This window comes from Oncorhynchus keta, chromosome 2, assembly GCF_023373465.1.
Source record: "Oncorhynchus keta strain PuntledgeMale-10-30-2019 chromosome 2, Oket_V2, whole genome shotgun sequence".
NCBI classification, from domain to species: Eukaryota; Metazoa; Chordata; class Actinopteri; order Salmoniformes; family Salmonidae; genus Oncorhynchus; species Oncorhynchus keta.
The window spans coordinates 18054-36490 of NC_068422.1; the positions used below are offsets into that span (position 1 = coordinate 18054).

General features: G+C 45.5%; 1 long non-coding RNA gene across 1 annotated transcript; it reads right to left on the bottom strand.

The window, feature by feature from the left end:
• Positions 1-1254: 1254 nt before the first annotated feature.
• Positions 1255-2043, bottom strand: LOC127909251 (uncharacterized). Its single transcript, XR_008070507.1, has 3 exons — positions 1911-2043; positions 1471-1668; positions 1255-1294 (listed from the first exon to the last, which is right to left on the bottom strand). It is a non-coding gene; the product is annotated as an uncharacterized LOC127909251 (long non-coding RNA).
• Positions 2044-18437: the final 16394 nt, after the last annotated feature.

Consider the following 18437-nt stretch of genomic DNA (forward strand, 5'->3'; position numbering starts at 1 on the left):
TGGTATAGAACCTGATTAAACAGCATCATCATTACACAGGTGCACCTTGTAGTGGGGACAATAAAAGGTCACACTAAAATGTGCAGGTTTGTCACACAACACAGTAAGTAACACAGACATCTCAAGTTTTGAAGGAGTGTGCGATTGGCATGCTGACTGCAGGAACGTTCACCAGAGCTGTTGACAGATAATTTAATGTTCCTTTCTCTACCATCAGCCTCCTCTAACGTTGTTTTAGAGAATTTGGCAGTACGTCCAACAGGCCTCACAACCCCAGACCACGTGTAACCACACCACAGACCAGGACCTCCACATCCGGATTCTTCACCTGCGGGATCATCTGAGACCAGCCATCCGGACAGCTGATGAAACTAAAGAGTATTTCTGTCTGTAATAAAGCCCTTTTGTGGAGAAAAACTAATTATGATCGACTGGGCCTGACTCTCCCACGGCTCCCACAGCTCTGCTCTTACCCAGTCATGTGAAACCCATAGATTGGGGCCTAATTAATTTATATTTCAATTGACTGATTTCCTTATGAACTGTAACTCAGTAAAATTGTTGAAATTGTTGCATGTTGAATTTATATTTCTGTCCAGTGTAATAGGAAGGATGTGATGACACAAGCCCCATCATCCAGGGTTCTGGTCAAAAGTTGTGTACTGTGTAGGGAATAGGGTGCCATTTGGGATTCACACACTGTCTTGTTCATCCACACCACAGACTGTTCTATTGCCAGAAAGAGAGATGCTTCTTATGTAACGTAGACCAAGATGGTATCTTATATAAGAGAAAACACCCATGTCTGGTCTGCCAAGGAGTACATCCTCTGACTGTTCAGTATGGTGGAGGATGGGTGTTGGCGATGTACCAATGCATGCTCGCCCAAGGCTAGTCCACCCAAGGGTGAGTGACTACTTTTAGGATATTAATTAGCAATACATCTGCTAGATTTTTCTTTCCCCCAATGAAGGCATACACCAAAACACTTGTTACTGTATGATGGGTGCTGGCATACCATTTTATCTCTGCCCAAGGCAAGCTGGCTCTCAAATCTTTCACTCCAATCTGATAAAAAAAAAAATATATATAACCTTTTTTTAACTAGGCAAATAATTTAATAACAAATTATTACTTACGATGACAGCCTAGGAACAGTGGGTTAACTGCCTTGTTCAGGGGCAGAACGACAGATTTTTACCATGTCAGCTCAGGGATTTCTTATTTAGCTACCTTTCAGTTACTGGCCCAAAGCTCTAACCACTAGGCTACCTGTCTCTAACCACTAGGCTACCTGCCTCTAACCACTAGGCTACCTGCCTCTAACCACTAGGCGACCTGCCTCTAACCACTAGGCGACCTGCCTCTAACCACTAGGCGACCTGCCTCTAACCACTAGGCTATCTGCCTCTAACCACTAGGCTATCTGCCTCTAATCACTAGGCTACCTGCCTCTAACCACTAGGTTACCTGCCTCTAACCACTAGGCTACCTGCCTCTAACCACTAGGCTACCTGCCTCTAACCACTAGGCTACCTGCCTCTAACCACGAGGCTACCTGCCTCTAACCACGAGGCTACCTGCCTCTAACCACTAGGCTACCTGCCTCTAACCACTAGGCTACCTGCCTCTAACCACTAGGCTACCTGCCTCTAACCACTAGGCTACCTGCCTCTAACCATTAGGCTACCTGCCTCTAACCACTAGGTGACCTGCCTCTAACCACTAGGCTACCTCTCTCTAACCACTAGGCTACCTGCCTCTAACCATTAGGCTACCTGCCTCTAACCACTAGGCTACCTGCCTCTAACCACTAGGCTACCTCTCTCTAACCACTAGGCTATCTGCCTCTAATCACTAGGCTACATGCGTCTAACCATTAGGCTACCTGCTTCTAACCACTAGGCTACCTGCCTCTAACCACTAGGCTACCTGCCTCTAACCACTAGGCTACCTGCCTCTAACCACTAGGCTACCTGCCTCTAACCACTAGGCTACCTGCCTCTAACCACTAGGCTACCTGCCTCTAACCACTAGGCTACCTGCCTCTGATTTAGTATTCCTTTACACTTAGAGCTTTTTGCCTCCAGTCTCTTTTAACAAACGCAGGCTCTATGCAAGAATAGGATGCAAGAAAGTTCACATCAAATACTGTTTTCATAATGCAGAATATTTATTTTCCAAAGAGGTAATTAAAATAAACCATGCTGACATTAATTCTACACTGAGTTGTTGTCAGCCAAGCATACCAAATTCAAATCTTACCCCCCAAAATGGCATCATGTTACTAGGAAAGGTTTGCTTTCATTGATTCAGATGGACTTAATTGACCTATAAAGCTGTATCTTTCGAGGAACCCGATGTGCTTTCCAGAGATGGAGGAGTGTCCCATCACAGTCACATGTCACAGCCCGACTCAGGGAAGGAAGTGATCACAGTCACATGTCACAGCCCGACTCAGGGAAGGAAGTGATCACAGCCACATGTCACAGCCCGACTCAGGGAAGGAAGTGATCACAGTCACATGTCACAGCCCGACTCAGGGAAGGAAGTGATCACAGCCACATGTCACAGCCCGACTCAGGGAAGGAAGTGATCACAGCCACATGTCACAGCCCGACTCAGGGAAGGAAGTGATCACAGCCACATGTCACAGCCCGACTCAGGGAAGGAAGTGATCACAGCCACATGTCACAGCCCGACTCAGGGAAGGAAGTGATCACAGTCACATGTCACAGCCCGACTCAGGGAAGGAAGTGATCACAGCCACATGTCACAGCCCGACTCAGGGAAGGAAGTGATCACAGCCACATGTCACAGCCCGACTCAGGGAAGGAAGTGATGACAGCCACATGTCACAGCCCGACTCAGGGAAGGAAGTGATCACAGCCCGACTCAGGGAAGGAAGTGATCACAGCCACATGTCACAGCCCGACTCAGGGAAGGAAGTGATCACAGCCACATGTCACAGCCCGACTCAGGGAAGGAAGTGAGCACAGCCACATGTCACAGCCTCAGTCCATGAGGTTTTCAGCTTTTATAGACTTCACCATGATGTGTTATTTTAATCACTAACTCCATTTCTCTCTGACCTGTCTTGGACGAAAAACCCTAGTGACATCACCTCAATCACTTCAACAGCCACCAATGTCATCTGAATTGACACTGACTAATCAAAAACAGTTATGTTCCATGTTTGTCCTACAGATCATACTTCAAATACATTTTAAAACATATAGGACCGGTTTGTTGAACCCAGATGAAACCTCCTGCTGGTAAAGTTTTAGGCGAGCCCACGTACTGGTTTTGAATGTGTTGTGACTGTTGTGTGCTCAGGGTTCTGTGTGATGGGATGGACTCTGCTATGGGCATCAGGGAGCTGTGAAGCCACTGTCTCTGTGTTCATATCCAACACATGGATGGAGTGGTCAGCACCACACAAGCAGCTGCTAAGGAAAGTCCAGTACAGTACCCAAAGTAACTCCAGTAAGGTATACCACTGCTGTCTTCTCTAATGGTCCCCAGATTTTAACATGGCTCATATAATGTATTGATTAATAACAACGTAAATATAGTTTAGAACTCAAAGGAATTAATCATGGATGTTTTAGTTTGATCAATGGAGTACTTTGTTAAATCACAACCATATTAAAAAACTGCAGATTTGCATTACCCCATGTTGCCGATAGACCACATGTTTCCATAGAGCCATGTATGAAGACACACACTACTGTTCAAAAGTTTGGGGTCACTTAGAAATGTCCTCGTTTTGGAAAGAAAAGCACATTTTTTGTCCATTAAAATAACATCAAATTGATCAGAAATACAGAAATACTGCAAACGGCTGATTTGTTATGGAATATCTACGTAGGAGTACAGAGGCCCATTATCAGTGGAATATCTACGTAGGGGTACAGAGGCCCATTATCAGTGGAATATCTACGTAGGGGTACAGAGGCCCATTATCAGTGGAATATCTACGTAGGGGTACAGAGGCCCATTATCAGTGGAATATCTACGTAGGGGTACAGAGGCCCATTATCAGTGGAATATCTACGTAGGGGTACAGAGGCCCATTATCAGTGGAATATCTACGTAGGGGTACAGAGGCCCATTATCAGTGGAATATCTACGTAGGGGTACAGAGGCCCATTATCAGTGGAATATCTACGTAGGGGTACAGAGGCCCATTATCAGTGGAATATCTACGTAGGGGTACAGAGGCCCATTATCAGTGGAATATCTACGTAGGGGTACAGAGGCCCATTATCAGTGGAATATCTATGTAGGAGTACAGAGGCCCATTATCAGTGGAATATCTACATAGGGGTACAGAGGCCCATTATCAGTGGAATATTTACGTAGGAGTACAGAGGCCCATTATCAGCAACCATCACTCCTGTGTCCCAATGGCACGTTGTGTTAGATAATCCAGGTTTATAATTTTAAAAGGCTAATTGATCAATGAAAAACCTTTTGCAATTATGTTAGCACAGCTGAAAACTGTTGTCCTGATTAAAGCAATAAAACGGGCCTTATTTAGACTAGTTGAGTATCTGGAGCATCAGCATTTGTGGGTTCGATTACAGGCTCAAAATGTACAGAAACAAAGAACTTTCTTCTGAAACTCATCAGTTTACTCTTGTTCTGAGAAATGAAGGCGAGAAATTGCCAAGAAACTGAAGATCTCGTACAACGCTGTGTACTACTCCCTTCACAGAACAGAGCAAACTGGTTCTAATCAGAATAGAAAGAGGAGTGGGACCCCGGTGCACAACTGAGCAAGAGGACAAGTACATTAGTGTCCAGTTTGAGAAACAGACGCCTCACAATTCCTCAACTGGCAGCTTCATTAAGAACAAATTCTTATTTACAATGACGGCCTACCCTGGCCAAACCCAGACGTCACTGGGCCAATTGTGTGCCACCCTATGGGACTCCCAATCACAGCAGGATGTGATGCAGCCTGGAATGGAACCAGGTACTGGAGTGACACCTCTTGCACTGAGATGCAGTGTCTTAGATCGCTGAGCCACTTGGGAGCCTCAGGAAGGGCCTCAAACCTCACCTGTAGCCTCTGGTCTGCCACAGCTGATCTAGCCTCAGGAAGGAACTCAAACCCTGTAGCCTCTGGTCTGCTACAGCTGATCTTGGCAACATGAATGCATACTAAATGGCACCCTATTCCCTATTTAGTGCACTACTTTTCACCAGGACCCATAGGGCTCTTGTCAAAAGTAGTGCACAGAAAAGGGAATAGATTAACATTTGGGACACAGTTGATTACTTACATTTTTCAAGAATGCCTCCATCCAGAATGTCTCCTTGTTAAAGAGTTTACAAAACAGAACACTAATGCCCATTTATAGCAATGTTTGGAGGACTGAGTATCATTTTTACTGAGGTATTACGCTGTGTTGTGCTTGGCAACGGACAAAGTGGAAAGGAAAGTAGATATCAGATGATTCTGTAAGATTTTCCACTGTCTCTGTGTTACTGTGTTATCCGTGAGTCTGCTCTCTGAAGAGATTCCTTGCTGTCAGTCAGTGAATGATATGGGTTATTGTTGATAAAGATGCTCTAGAGATTATCATCTAGAACCAGAGACTTTGTAGGATTCTGCTTAACAACTATAGATGAATACTCTCAGACAGTGTCACTACGATAAAGAATTAACTAATGTGAGGGTGCTCTCTTAGAAATCTGGAAGCTAAAAGGGTTATTTGGCTGTCCCCATAGAACCCTTTGAATAGCCAGTTTTACTTCCAGGTGGAAAGTATTTTGGATTCCAGGTAGAAAGGGTTCTAAGTGGAAGCCAAAGGGGTTCTTATCTGGAACCAAAAAGGCCTCTAACTGGAGGACAGCCGAAGAACCCTTTTGGAACCCTTTTTTCTAAGATTGTTACCAATGCTTTTGGTAACAATCATCTAAGCCCAGTTGGACATGAATGAACTGTTACCTCTGAGGAGAGAGGAAGTAGTTCTTCATTCTCTAGTTACAGTGATCGCTGGATTGATAGTGTGAGGAAAGATACAGGATCAGAAGTCATTGATGGCAGACATTTCAGTTCTAGTAACTTATTCAACGTGCTGGTGTACTGGAGTGGTTGTATATGTAACAGTTTAGCATCCGTCCCTCTCCCCTACCTGGGATCAAACTAGGGACCCTCTGCACACATCAAAGCATCGTTACCCATCGCACCACGGCCCTTGTAGAGCAAGGGGAACAACTACTTCAAGGTCTCAGAGCGAGTGATGTCACCAGTCACAAGCCTATTAGCGCACACCCCGCTATCTAGCTAGCCATTTCACATCCGTTACACTCACCCCCCTTTTGACATCCTCCTTTTCTCCAGCAACAGCATCAATGTAACAGTATAGCTTCCGTCCCTCTCCTCGCCCCTACCTGGGCTCAAACCAGGGAGCCTCTGCACACATCAACAACTACTGGAGTGGTTGTTTATACAGGTCAGTGTCAGTACCTTATTCAATGTGCAGGGATACTAGAGTGGTTGTTTATACAGGTCAGTGTCAGTACCTTATTCAATGTGCAGGGATACTAGAGTGGTTGTTTATACAGGTCAGTGTCAGTACCTTATTCAATGTGCAGGGATACTGGAGTGGTTGTATATACAGGTCAGTGTCAGTACCTTATTCAATGTGCAGGGGTACTGGAGAGGTTGTTTATACAGGTCAGTGTCAGTACCTTATTCAATGTGCAGGGATACTGGAGTGGTTGTATATACAGGTCAGTGTCAGTACCTTATTCAATGTGTAGGGGTACTGGAGTGGTTGTTTATACAGGTCAGTGTCAGTACCTTATTCAATGTGCAGGGGTACTGGAGTGGTTGTATATACAGGTCAGTGTCAGTACCTTATTCAATGTGCAGGGATACTAGAGTGGTTGTATATACAGGTCAGTGTCAGTACCTTATTCAATGTGCAGGGGTACTGGAGTGGTTGTATATACAGGTCAGTGTCAGTACCTTATTCAATGTGCAGGGATACTAGAGTGGTTGTATATACAGGTCAGTGTCAGTACCTTATTCAATGTGCAGGGATACTAGAGTGGTTGTATGTACAGGTCAGTGTCAGTACCTTATTCAATGTGCAGGGCTACTGGAGTGGTTGTATGTACAGGTCAGTGTCAGTACCTTATTCAATGTGCAGGGTACTAGAGTGGTTGTTTATACAGGTCAGTGTCAGTACCTTATTCAATGTGCAGGGCTACTGGAGTGGTTGTTTATACAGGTCAGTGTCAGTACCTTATTCAATGTGCAGGGATACTAGAGTGGTTGTTTATACAGGTCAGTGTCAGTACCTTATTCAATGTGCAGGGCTACAGGAGTGGTTGTATATACAGGTCAGTGTCAGTACCTTATTCAATGTGCAGGGATACTGGAGTGGTTGTATATACAGGTCAGTGTCCGTACCTTATTCAATGTGTAGGGCTACTGGAGTAGTTGTATATACAGGTCAGTGTCAGTACCTTATTCAATGTGCAGGGATACTGGAGTGGTTGTATATACAGGTCAGTGTCAGTACCTTATTCAATGTGCAGGGCTACTGGAGTGGTTGTATATACAGGTCAGTGTCAGTACCTTATTCAATGTGCAGGGATACTGGAGTGGTTGTATATACAGGTCAGTGTCAGTACCTTATTCAATGTGCAGGGATACTGGAGTGGTTGTATATACAGGTCAGTGTCAGTACCTTATTCAATGTGCAGGGATACTAGAGTGGTTGTTTATACAGGTCAGTGTCAGTACCTTATTCAATGTGCAGGGCTACTGGAGTGGTTGTAGTGGGTTTAAACATAACTAGTGACTAGTTGTAGGATACACATGTAAACTGGGCTGAAAAGTGACTGGTACCAAGAATATATAAATATTTATGGTAATATACTAAAGGTAATATACATTAAGGACACCTGCTCTATCCATGACATAGACTGACCAGGTGAATCCAGGTGAAAGCGATGATCCCTTATTGATGTCACTTGTTAAATCCACTTCAATCAGTGTAGATGAAGAGGAGGAGACAGGTCAAAGAAGGATTTTTAATCCTTGAGACAATTGAGACAAGGATTGTGTATGTGTGCCATTCAGAGGGTGAATGGGCAAGGCAAAGTGCCTTTGAACAGGGTATGGTCGTAGGTGCCAGGTGCACCGGTTTGTATCAAGAACTGCAATGCTGCTGGGATTTTTGGACTCAACAGTTTCCTGTGTGTATCAAGAATGGTCCACCACCCAAAGGACTTCCAGCCAACTTGACACAACTGTGGGAAGCATTGGAGTCAACATGGTCCAGCATTCCTGTGGAACGCTTTCAACATCTTGTGGAGTCAACATGGGCCAGCATTCCTGTGGAACGCTTTCGACACCTTGTGGAGTCAACATGGTCCAGCATTCCTGTGGAACGCTTTCGACACCTTGTGGAGTCAACATGGGCCAGCATTCCCGTGGAACGCTTTCGACACCTTGTGGAGTCAACATGGGCCAGCATCCCTGTGGAACACTTTCGACACCTTGTGGAGTCAACATGGGCCAGCATCCCTGTGGAACGCTTTCGACACCTTGTGGAGTCAACATGGGCCAGCATTCCTGTGGAACGCTTTCAACACCTTGTGGAGTCAACATGGTCCAGCATCCCTGTGGAACGCTTTCAACACCTTGTAGAGTCAACATGGTCCAGCATCCCTGTGGAACGCTTTCAACACCTTGTGGAGTCAACATGGGCTAGCATTCCTGTGGAACGCTTTCAACACCTTGTGGAGTCAACATGGTCCAGCATCCCTGTGGAATGCTTTCGACACCTTTTGGAGTCCATGCCACTACAAATTGTAGCTGTTCTTGTGTCTGAGTGGGTAGAGTCCCATGGATGGGCATAGAGTCAGTGTGGGTAGTCTGTAGGAGAGGGAGAGAAGTAGCTGTTAGCCATTTAACAGTCCTATGGCCAGGGGACAGAAGCGGTTTAAGAGTCTGTTTGTCTGAGCCTTTCTTAGACATCGTCTGGCATGTACGTCTTGGATGGCTGGGAGCTCGCCCCGAGTGATGCGCTGCACCGTCTGCACCACCCACTGTAGGGCCATCCAGTCACGCTCAGTGCCAATGCCATACCAGACAATAATACAAGCAGTCAGGATGCTCTCAACGGTGAGGCTGTAAAAGTTCCTGAAGAGCCATGCCAAATGATTTCAGCCTCCTGAGGGAGAAAAGGGGTCGCTGTGCCTTCACAACTGTTCTGGTGTGAAAGGACCATGTTAAGTCCTCAATGATGTGGACATTTTAGTCATTGAACTGTCAGGATTTGGCCAGGGTTGTTCCAGTTTTGGTCACTAGATGCCCCCATTGTGCTTTTTGACCCTTTTGTTTTCTCTTGTTCCCAGTTATTATTTGCACCTGTGCCTCCTTTCCCTTGATTGTATTTAAACCCTTAGTTTTCCTCAGTTCTTTGCTCTGTGTTTGAATGTTAGTACCCAGCCCCAGTGATCATTTGTTGCTCCAGTTGGACTCTCTTGTGGTACTCTGTTTTTGTTTATTTATTTTTGATTATCTTTTGAGGATTTTTTCTGCTGTACCTACCACCTTGTGGATTTACCTTTTTGACTTGGAGGATTACCTTTGTTCTCTTGGAATTACTTTTGACTTTGGATTTATATTTTTACCTGAAGAACTTTCCTTTTTACTTTATTAAAACACCGTCTCAAGTACTACTGTGTCTGCCGCATCTTCTGGGTTCTGCCGACTATTAGTGGCTCAGTTTGCTAAGTGACTTTCTCACACCGGAGACCCGGGTTCGTACCCGGCTCCCATGGGAAAAGAAACCCACAACCAGTGGTGGAAAAAATACCCAATTGATATACTTGAGTATAAGTAAAAGATGCCTTAATAGAAAATTACTCACGTAAAAGTGACGGTCACCCAGTAAAATACTACTTGAGTTAAAGTCTAAAAGTATTTGGTTTAAAATGTACTTAAGTATCAAAAGTACAAGTGTAAATCATTTAAAATTCCTTATATTAAGCAAACCAGACAGCATCATTATCTTGTTTTTCTTATTTTTACGGATAGCCAGGGGCACACTTCAACAATCAGACATCATTTGCAAACTAAGCACTTGTGTTTAGTGAGTCTGCCAAATCAGAGGCATCAGGGATGACCAGCGATGTTCTCTTGGTAAGTGTGTGAATTAGACCATTTCCCTGTCCTGCTAAGCATTCAAAATGAAACTAGTACTTTTGGGTGTCAGGGAAAATGTAAGGAGTAAAAAGTACATATTTTCTTTAGGAATGTAGTGAAGTAAAAGTAATCAAAAATATAAGTAGTAAAGTACAGATACCACAAAAATTGACTTAAGTAGTACTTCAAATTATTTTTTACTTAAGTACCACTGCCAACAACCCTGGCGCTGCAGGCGCAATGCTCTACCAACTGAGCCACACTGGACACAGAGGAACTTGAAGCTCAACTGGACGCATGATCGCTTGTTTCTTTTTCGCTGGCGATTCCGCTTGGGTAGCCCGAGGATTGGATCGGCGGTACATAAAGAGCCCAGGGATGAGTCAAAGTCGAAGCCGAAATGTCATTTAGTAACTGATGATCTGATGTTAAAGTTTTGTTGATCATAACAAATTATAGTGGATATACGCCAAAATAATCACAAAATATAAAAGTTGGTTCGGAGCTCTCAAGACGGCAGCCATACAAGTGCTAACGATAATTAGAGATGTACTCTGGTCTGGGGACCTAGCAATGAAATAAATAAATTTATGCAGGCCCATACTTAGTGTTTGCAAAGCTACCGGTAATTTACCAAAGAATCTTTGGTAATTTTGGTAAATAACCTGTAATCTATGGCAATCTATGGTAAAATTGGTAATTTATGCTTGAAATACTTGTTTATTTTTCTATGTATTCATATATAATATAAAATATAAAATTGTGTATATCGGTGTCCATATTGTCCAGTAGTTTCTAGTGGATAGATATATAGTGGATATGGTTCAAGAGAAAATGGACTAATTCATGAAAAAAGACAATGGCATTCTTTTTATATTAACCCTGCAACTCTTCCAAATATTATCTTTTTTCACAACTGTCACCAGTTTGGCCCCAAAACATTTACAACGAAGACATATTGATATCGTTAAATAAATAAAAGTGTTTTAAAACAACGGCAATAGTATTCACTATGTTGATGGTTTATATTAAGAAGAATGATTTACAACTTTGTCTTTCATGTATTTATATTTTTTTTTAAAACTGATCATGTGAAAATCTTTATTTTAAAATATACTTTACCTGTGATAAGGCCACACAGAGGGACAGAGATCATTACAGATACCTATGATAGTATGAAGTGCTTAAAAAGGCCAATAGAGTTCCAAAATTCCAAATAAACCTTGAAAGTTATCAAAACACCTGGTAGTTTACTGGTAAACTTCTAAAGTAGGTGGGCATTGTGATCTAAAAGACAAAAATGATCCTACATCAGCACTCTTACTCTGAGGCTCTTAATGAATACAGGCCCTGGCCTTGACCTTTACACCACAATATGTGGTAATTGTTGAACTGATGACAGCTAGCCATTATACAAGCTCCAGCCAGGCATTCAAAACTGATCTAACTAAACTTCTCAAATCGGCATCACCTCTATATCCGTTTCTGTCATTTACACGTTTCACCATAGTAATAATAATGAAAAAGAGGGAGTAAGAGAGGCCCTGATACTGAAGGCAGCGTGCTCTGTTGAGAGAGAGACTCAGGCTGGAGGCCCTGATACTGAAGGCAGCATGCTCTGTTTAGAGAGAGACTCAGGCTGGAGGCCCTGATACTGAAGGCAGCGTGCTCTGTTTAGAGAGAGACTCAGGCTGGAGGCCCTGATACTGAAGGCAGCATGCTCTGTTTAGAGAGAGACTCAGGCTGGAGGCCCTGATACTGAAGGCAGCGTGCTCTGTTGAGAGAGAGACTCAGGCTGGAGGCCCTGATACTGAAGGCAGCATGCTCTGTTGAGAGAGACTCAGGCTGGAGGCCCTGATACTGAAGGCAGCATGCTCTGTTGAGAGAGAGACTCAGGCTGGAGGCCCTGATACTGAAGGCAGCGTGCTCTGTTGAGAGAGAGACTCAGGCTGGAGGCCCTGATACTGAAGGCAGCATGCTCTGTTGAGAGAGAGACTCAGGCTGGAGGCCCTGATACTGAAGGCAGCATGCTCTGTTTAGAGAGAGACTCAGGCTGGAGGCCCTGATACTGAAGGCAGCGTGCTCTGTTGAGAGAGAGACTCAGGCTGGAGGCCCTGATACTGAAGGCAGCGTGCTCTGTTGAGAGAGAGACTCAGGCTGGAGGCCCTGATACTGAAGGCAGCGTGCTCTGTTGAGAGAGAGACTCAGGCTGGAGGCCCTGATACTGAAGGCAGCGTGCTCTGTTGAGAGAGAGACTCAGGCTGGAGGCCCTGATACTGAAGGCAGCATGCTCTGTTTAGAGAGAGACTCAGGCTGGAGGCCCTGATACTGAAGGCAGCATGCTCTGTTGAGAGAGAGACTCAGGCTGGAGGCCCTGATACTGAAGGCAGCGTGCTCTGTTTAGAGAGAGACTCAGGCTGGAGGCCCTGATACTGAAGGCAGCATGCTCTGTTTAGAGAGAGACTCAGGCTGGAGGCCCTGATACTGAAGGCAGCATGCTCTGTTTAGAGAGAGACTCAGGCTGGAGGCCCTGATACTGAAGGCAGCGTGCTCTGTTGAGAGAGAGACTCAGGCTGGAGGCCCTGATACTGAAGGCAGCATGCTCTGTTTAGAGAGAGACTCAGGCTGGAGGCCCTGATACTGAAGGCAGCGTGCTCTGTTGAGAGAGACTCAGGCTGGAGGCCCTGATACTGAAGGCAGCGTGCTCTGTTGAGAGAGAGACTCAGGCTGGAGGCCCTGATACTGAAGGCAGCATGCTCTGTTTAGAGAGAGACTCAGGCTGGAGGCCCTGATACTGAAGGCAGCGTGCTCTGTTGAGAGAGAGACTCAGGCTGGAGGCCCTGATACTGAAGGCAGCGTGCTCTGTTGAGAGAGACTCAGGCTGGAGGCCCTGATACTGAAGGCAGCGTGCTCTGTTGAGAGAGAGACTCAGGCTGGAGGCCCTGATACTGAAGGCAGCGTGCTCTGTTGAGAGAGACTCAGGCTGGAGGCCCTGATACTGAAGGCAGCGTGCTCTGTTGAGAGAGAGACTCAGGCTGGAGGCCCTGATACTGAAGGCAGCATGCTCTGTTTAGAGAGACTCAGGCTGGAGGCCCTGATACTGAAGGCAGCGTGCTCTGTTGAGAGAGAGACTCAGGCTGGAGGCCCTGATACTGAAGGCAGCGTGCTCTGTTTAGAGAGACTCAGGCTGGAGGCCCTGATACTGAAGGCAGCGTGCTCTGTTGAGAGAGAGACTCAGGCTGGAGGCCCTGATACTGAAGGCAGCATGCTCTGTTTAGAGAGAGACTCAGGCTGGAGGCCCTGATACTGAAGGCAGCATGCTCTGTTTAGAGAGAGACTCAGGCTGGAGGCCCTGATACTGAAGGCAGCGTGCTCTGTTGAGAGAGAGACTCAGGCTGGAGGCCCTGATACTGAAGGCAGCATGCTCTGTTTAGAGAGAGACTCAGGCTGGAGGCCCTGATACTGAAGGCAGCATGCTCTGTTTAGAGAGAGACTCAGGCTGGAGGCCCTGATACTGAAGGCAGCATGCTCTGTTTAGAGAGAGACTCAGGCTGGAGGCCCTGATACTGAAGGCAGCGTGCTCTGTTGAGAGAGAGACTCAGGCTGGAGGCCCTGATACTGAAGGCAGCATGCTCTGTTTAGAGAGAGACTCAGGCTGGAGGCCCTGATACTGAAGGCAGCGTGCTCTGTTTAGAGAGAGACTCAGGCTGGAGGCCCTGATACTGAAGGCAGCGTGCTCTGTTTAGAGAGAGACTCAGGCTGGAGGCCCTGATACTGAAGGCAGCGTGCTCTGTTTAGAGAGAGACTCAGGCTGGAGGCCCTGATACTGAAGGCAGCGTGCTCTGTTTAGAGAGAGACTCAGGCTGGAGGCCCTGATACTGAAGGCAGCGTGCTCTGTTGAGAGAGAGACTCAGGCTGGAGGCCCTGATACTGAAGGCAGCGTGCTCTGTTGAGAGAGAGACTCAGGCTGGAGGCCCTGATACTGAAGGCAGCGTGCTCTGTTTAGAGAGAGACTCAGGCTGGAGGCCCTGATACTGAAGGCAGCATGCTCTGTTTAGAGAGAGACTCAGGCTGGAGGCCCTGATACTGAAGGCAGCATGCTCTGTTTAGAGAGAGACTCAGGCTGGAGGCCATGTGCCTTCACCACCCCTGGTGTCTCTAAATGGGCCCTGACAGCTTACAGCACACACAGCTTAGTTACAGTACAGGTCTGGGCAACAGCCTGAGTTGTGCTGAGTGTCAACACTAAGCCTGTGGTGAAGACTAACTGAAAACAGAAGCCCCCGTCATCAAATTAGCCTAATGAGAGAGGGGGGGGGGGGATTTGGCAGCATTTCTCCTCCCTTCTCTTGCTGAGCAAACAACAATTGTGCCGCCTCATGCAGTTTCACTGTTTCAGTGGAAGAAGCTTTGGGGAAAAGTGTGCTTGCAGAACAAAAGATACCACAAGTCTTTTCCACCCAGTACTGGTAAAGGTGTGATGGTAAAAGTCCTCTTGCTTAGCTTTTCTCAGCTGACGTGGTGGGTTGTTCTGACATGACCATCTCCTAACATTTTATTTGTCACATGCGCCGAATACACCTTGTAGTCAAATGTTTATTTACAAGCACTTAACCAACAATGCAGTTTTAAGAAAATAAGAGTTAAGAAAATATTTACTAAATAAATAAATATATATTTTTAAATAACAAGGCTATATACAGGGTAGCCATTTGATGAATTGTTCAGCAATCTTATGGCTTGGGGTTAGAAGTTGTTAAGGAGCCTGTTGGACGTAGACTTGGCACTCTGGTACCGCTTGCCGCGCGAAAACAGAGAACAGTCTATGACTTTGGTGGTTGGAGTCTTTGACCATTTTTGGGCCTTCTTTTGACAATGTCAAGTATATAGGTCCTGGATAGCAGGAAGCTTGGTCCCAGTGATGTACTGGGCCGTACAATCTACCCTCTGATGCTGAGCAGTTGCATACCAGGCAGTGATGCAACTGGTCAGGATGCTCTCAATGGTGCAGCTGTAGAATCTTTCAGGTGCTGACACCTGTCAGCACCTGTCAGCATCCACTCATTTGAAGGGGTGTCCATATGCTTTTGGCCATGTAGTAACTCTTGATTTCCATGATCAGAAAAAAGAGAGAAAAAAATAACAGTAGCCACCCCTCTCCTCTCCTCTCCTCTCCTCTCCTCTCCTCTCCTCTCCTCTCCTCAATGATTAGTGTTTCTAGCTGAACTGAGCATCAAAAATGGGTGGTTAAAATGTTATATTTCAGGATAACGGTGGAGACTAGCTCCAACACCATTAGGAGAGAAGATGGCCAAACCTTGATGGCCCTATGCAACAGCTGGAATGATCAGGACAAATGAGTGAGTCTTGTTCATCTCATAATACTTTTAAATGTCATCATGCTCTGGGGATGTTTCTCAGCGGCATGGGCTGGGAGACTAGTCAGGATCGAGGGAAAGATGACCGGAGCAAAGTACAGAGAGATCCTTAATGAAAACCTGCTCCAGAGCACTCAAGGCTTCAGAATGGGGCAAAGGTTCACCCTTCAACAGGACAACAACCCGAAGCACACAGCCAAGCCAACGTAGGAGGGCTTTGGGACAAGTCTCTGAATGTCCTTGAGTGGCCCAGCCAGAGCCTAGACTTGAATCCGATCAAACATCTCTGGAGAGACCTGAAAGTCGCTGTGCAGCAACGCTCCCCATCCAACCTGACAGAGCTTGAGAGGATCTGCAGAGAAGAATGGGAGAGACTCCTCAAATACAGGAGTGCCAAGCTTATAGCGTCATACCCAAGAAGACTCAATGCTGTAATCGCTGCCAAATGTGCTTCAACAAAATACTGGGTAAAGGGTCTGAATACTTGTAAATGTGTTATTTAATTTTAAAATGTCTAAAAAACTGTTTTTGCTTTGTCATGATGGGCTATTGTGTGTAGATTGATGAGGGAAAAAAGCAACTTAATCAGTTTTAGAATAATGCTGTAACTTAACATTTGGAAAAAGCCAAGGGGCCTGAATACTTTCCGAAGGCCCTGTAAGGCCCTGTAAGGCACTGTAAGGGCATGGACGATTCATACATGCTGTTATACGTTACCTGCAGGCTTTACGTAAAGACGACCAAAACAATCACTACCTCTAACATCCATAGTCCAGCAATAGTATCACAAGTCAGACAAATAATGTGATAGACTGGAAACCAAGACTAGTCCAACAATATGATGACTGAAATACTGCACCATAATGCTATTATTGAATCTAATGAATGTGATGAGTTATTTCTAAACCAACTATTTTAATAAAAATCTAAGGATCTACTTTCACAGCCTGATACCATATGTGCATTAAACAGATCTCCACTTTAATAGAGTGCTTGTTGCATTCAGAAATCCCTTTCCTTCTCCCTTTAAAAAACTTTGTGAGGAGTTTTCCCTGGCCTCAAAGTCAGTAAGACACAGGAATTTCTATTTTCCGAGTGGAAAAAAAGATTAATGAAAGAAAGTCCTTTGGATTGAAACAGAGTGGGAGAGGGAGAGTGACTGTGCTCTCATCAGCATGCTATGCTTCGTTGTGGACCAGTTAGTGTCCTTTTTTTTTCATTTTTCATTTCATTTTTCATTTTGTCAGTATAGAAGTAGATGGGTAGGTAAATAAAGAGGACACAGTAGGAAAAGTGGTCACCTGGGTAAAATATGTTTGTTATGTGTCGGACCCCAGTAAGACTAGCTGTCAAATGAAAAATACGTTAGGAGCCAAGTGTGGTACCACTAGACTCTGTTTTCTTTAAAAGAGAGAGAGGGCAAGAGAGGAGAAGATGCACATAAAGGAGAAGAGGCACATAAAGGAGAAGAGAGGAGAAGAGGCACATAAAGGAGAAGAGAGGAGAAGAGGGACATAAAGGAGAAGAGAGGAGAGGGACATAAAGGGGAAGAGAGGAGAGGGACATAAAGGAGAAGAGAGGAGAAGAGGGACATAAAGGAGAAGAGAGGAGAAGAGGGACATAAAGGAGAAGAGAGGAGAAGAGGGACATAAAGGAGAAGAGAGGAGAAGAGGGACATAAAGGAGAAGAGAGGAGAAGAGGGACATAAAGGAGAAGAGAGGAGAAGAGGGACAAAGGAGAAGAGAGAAGAAGAGGGACATAAAGGAGAAGAGGGACATAAAGGAGAAGAGAGATATAAAGGGGAAGAGAGGAGAAGAGGGATATAAAGGAGAAGAGAGGAGAAGAGGCACATAAAGGGGAAGAGAGGAGAAGAGGGACATAAAGGAGTAGAGAGGAGAAGAGGGACATAAAGGAGAAGAGAGGAGAAGAGGGACATAAAGGGAAAGAGAGGAGAAGAGGGACATAAAGGGGAAGAGAGGAGAAGAGGGACATAAAGGAGAAGAGGGATATAAAGGGGAAGAGAGGAGAAGAGGGACATAAAGGGAAAGAGAGGAGAAGAGGGACATAAAGGGGAAGAGAGGAGAAGAGGGACATAAAGGAGAAGAGGGATATAAAGGGGAAGAGAGGAGAAGAGGCACAAAGGAGAAGAGAGGAGAAGAGGCACATAAAGGAGAAGAGAGGAGAAGAGGGACATAAAGGAGAAGAGAGGAGAAGAGGGACATAAAGGAGAAGAGAGGAGAAGAGGCACATAAAGGAGAAGAGAGGAGAAGAGGCACATAAAGGAGAAGAGAGGAGAAGAGGGACATAAAGGAGAAGAGAGGAGAAGAGGCACATAAAGGAGAAGAGAGGAGAAGAGGGACATAAAGGAGAAGAGAGGAGAAGAGGGATATAAAGGGGAAGAGAGGAGAAGAGGCACATAAAGGAGAAGAGAGGAGAAGAGGCACATAAAGGAGAAGAGAGGAGAAGAGGGACATAAAGGAGAAGAGAGGAGAAGAGGGACATACAGGGGAAGAGAGGAGAAGAGGGACATACAGGGGAAGAGAGGAGAAGAGGGACATAAAGGGGGGAAGAGAGGAGAAGAGGGACATAAAGGGGAAGAGAGGAGAAGAGGGACATAAAGGAGAAGAGAGGAGAAGAGGGACATACAGGGGAAGAGAGGAGAAGAGGGACATAAAGGGGAAGAGAGGAGAAGAGGGACATAAAGGGGAAGAGAGGAGAAGAGGGACATAAAGGGGAAGAGAGGAGAAGAGGGACATAAAGGAGAAGAGAGGAGAAGAGGGACATAGAGGAGAAGAGGGACAAAGGGGAAGAGAGGAGAAGAGGGACATAAAGGAGAAGAGAGGAGAAGAGGGACATAAAGGAGAAGAGAGGATAAGAGG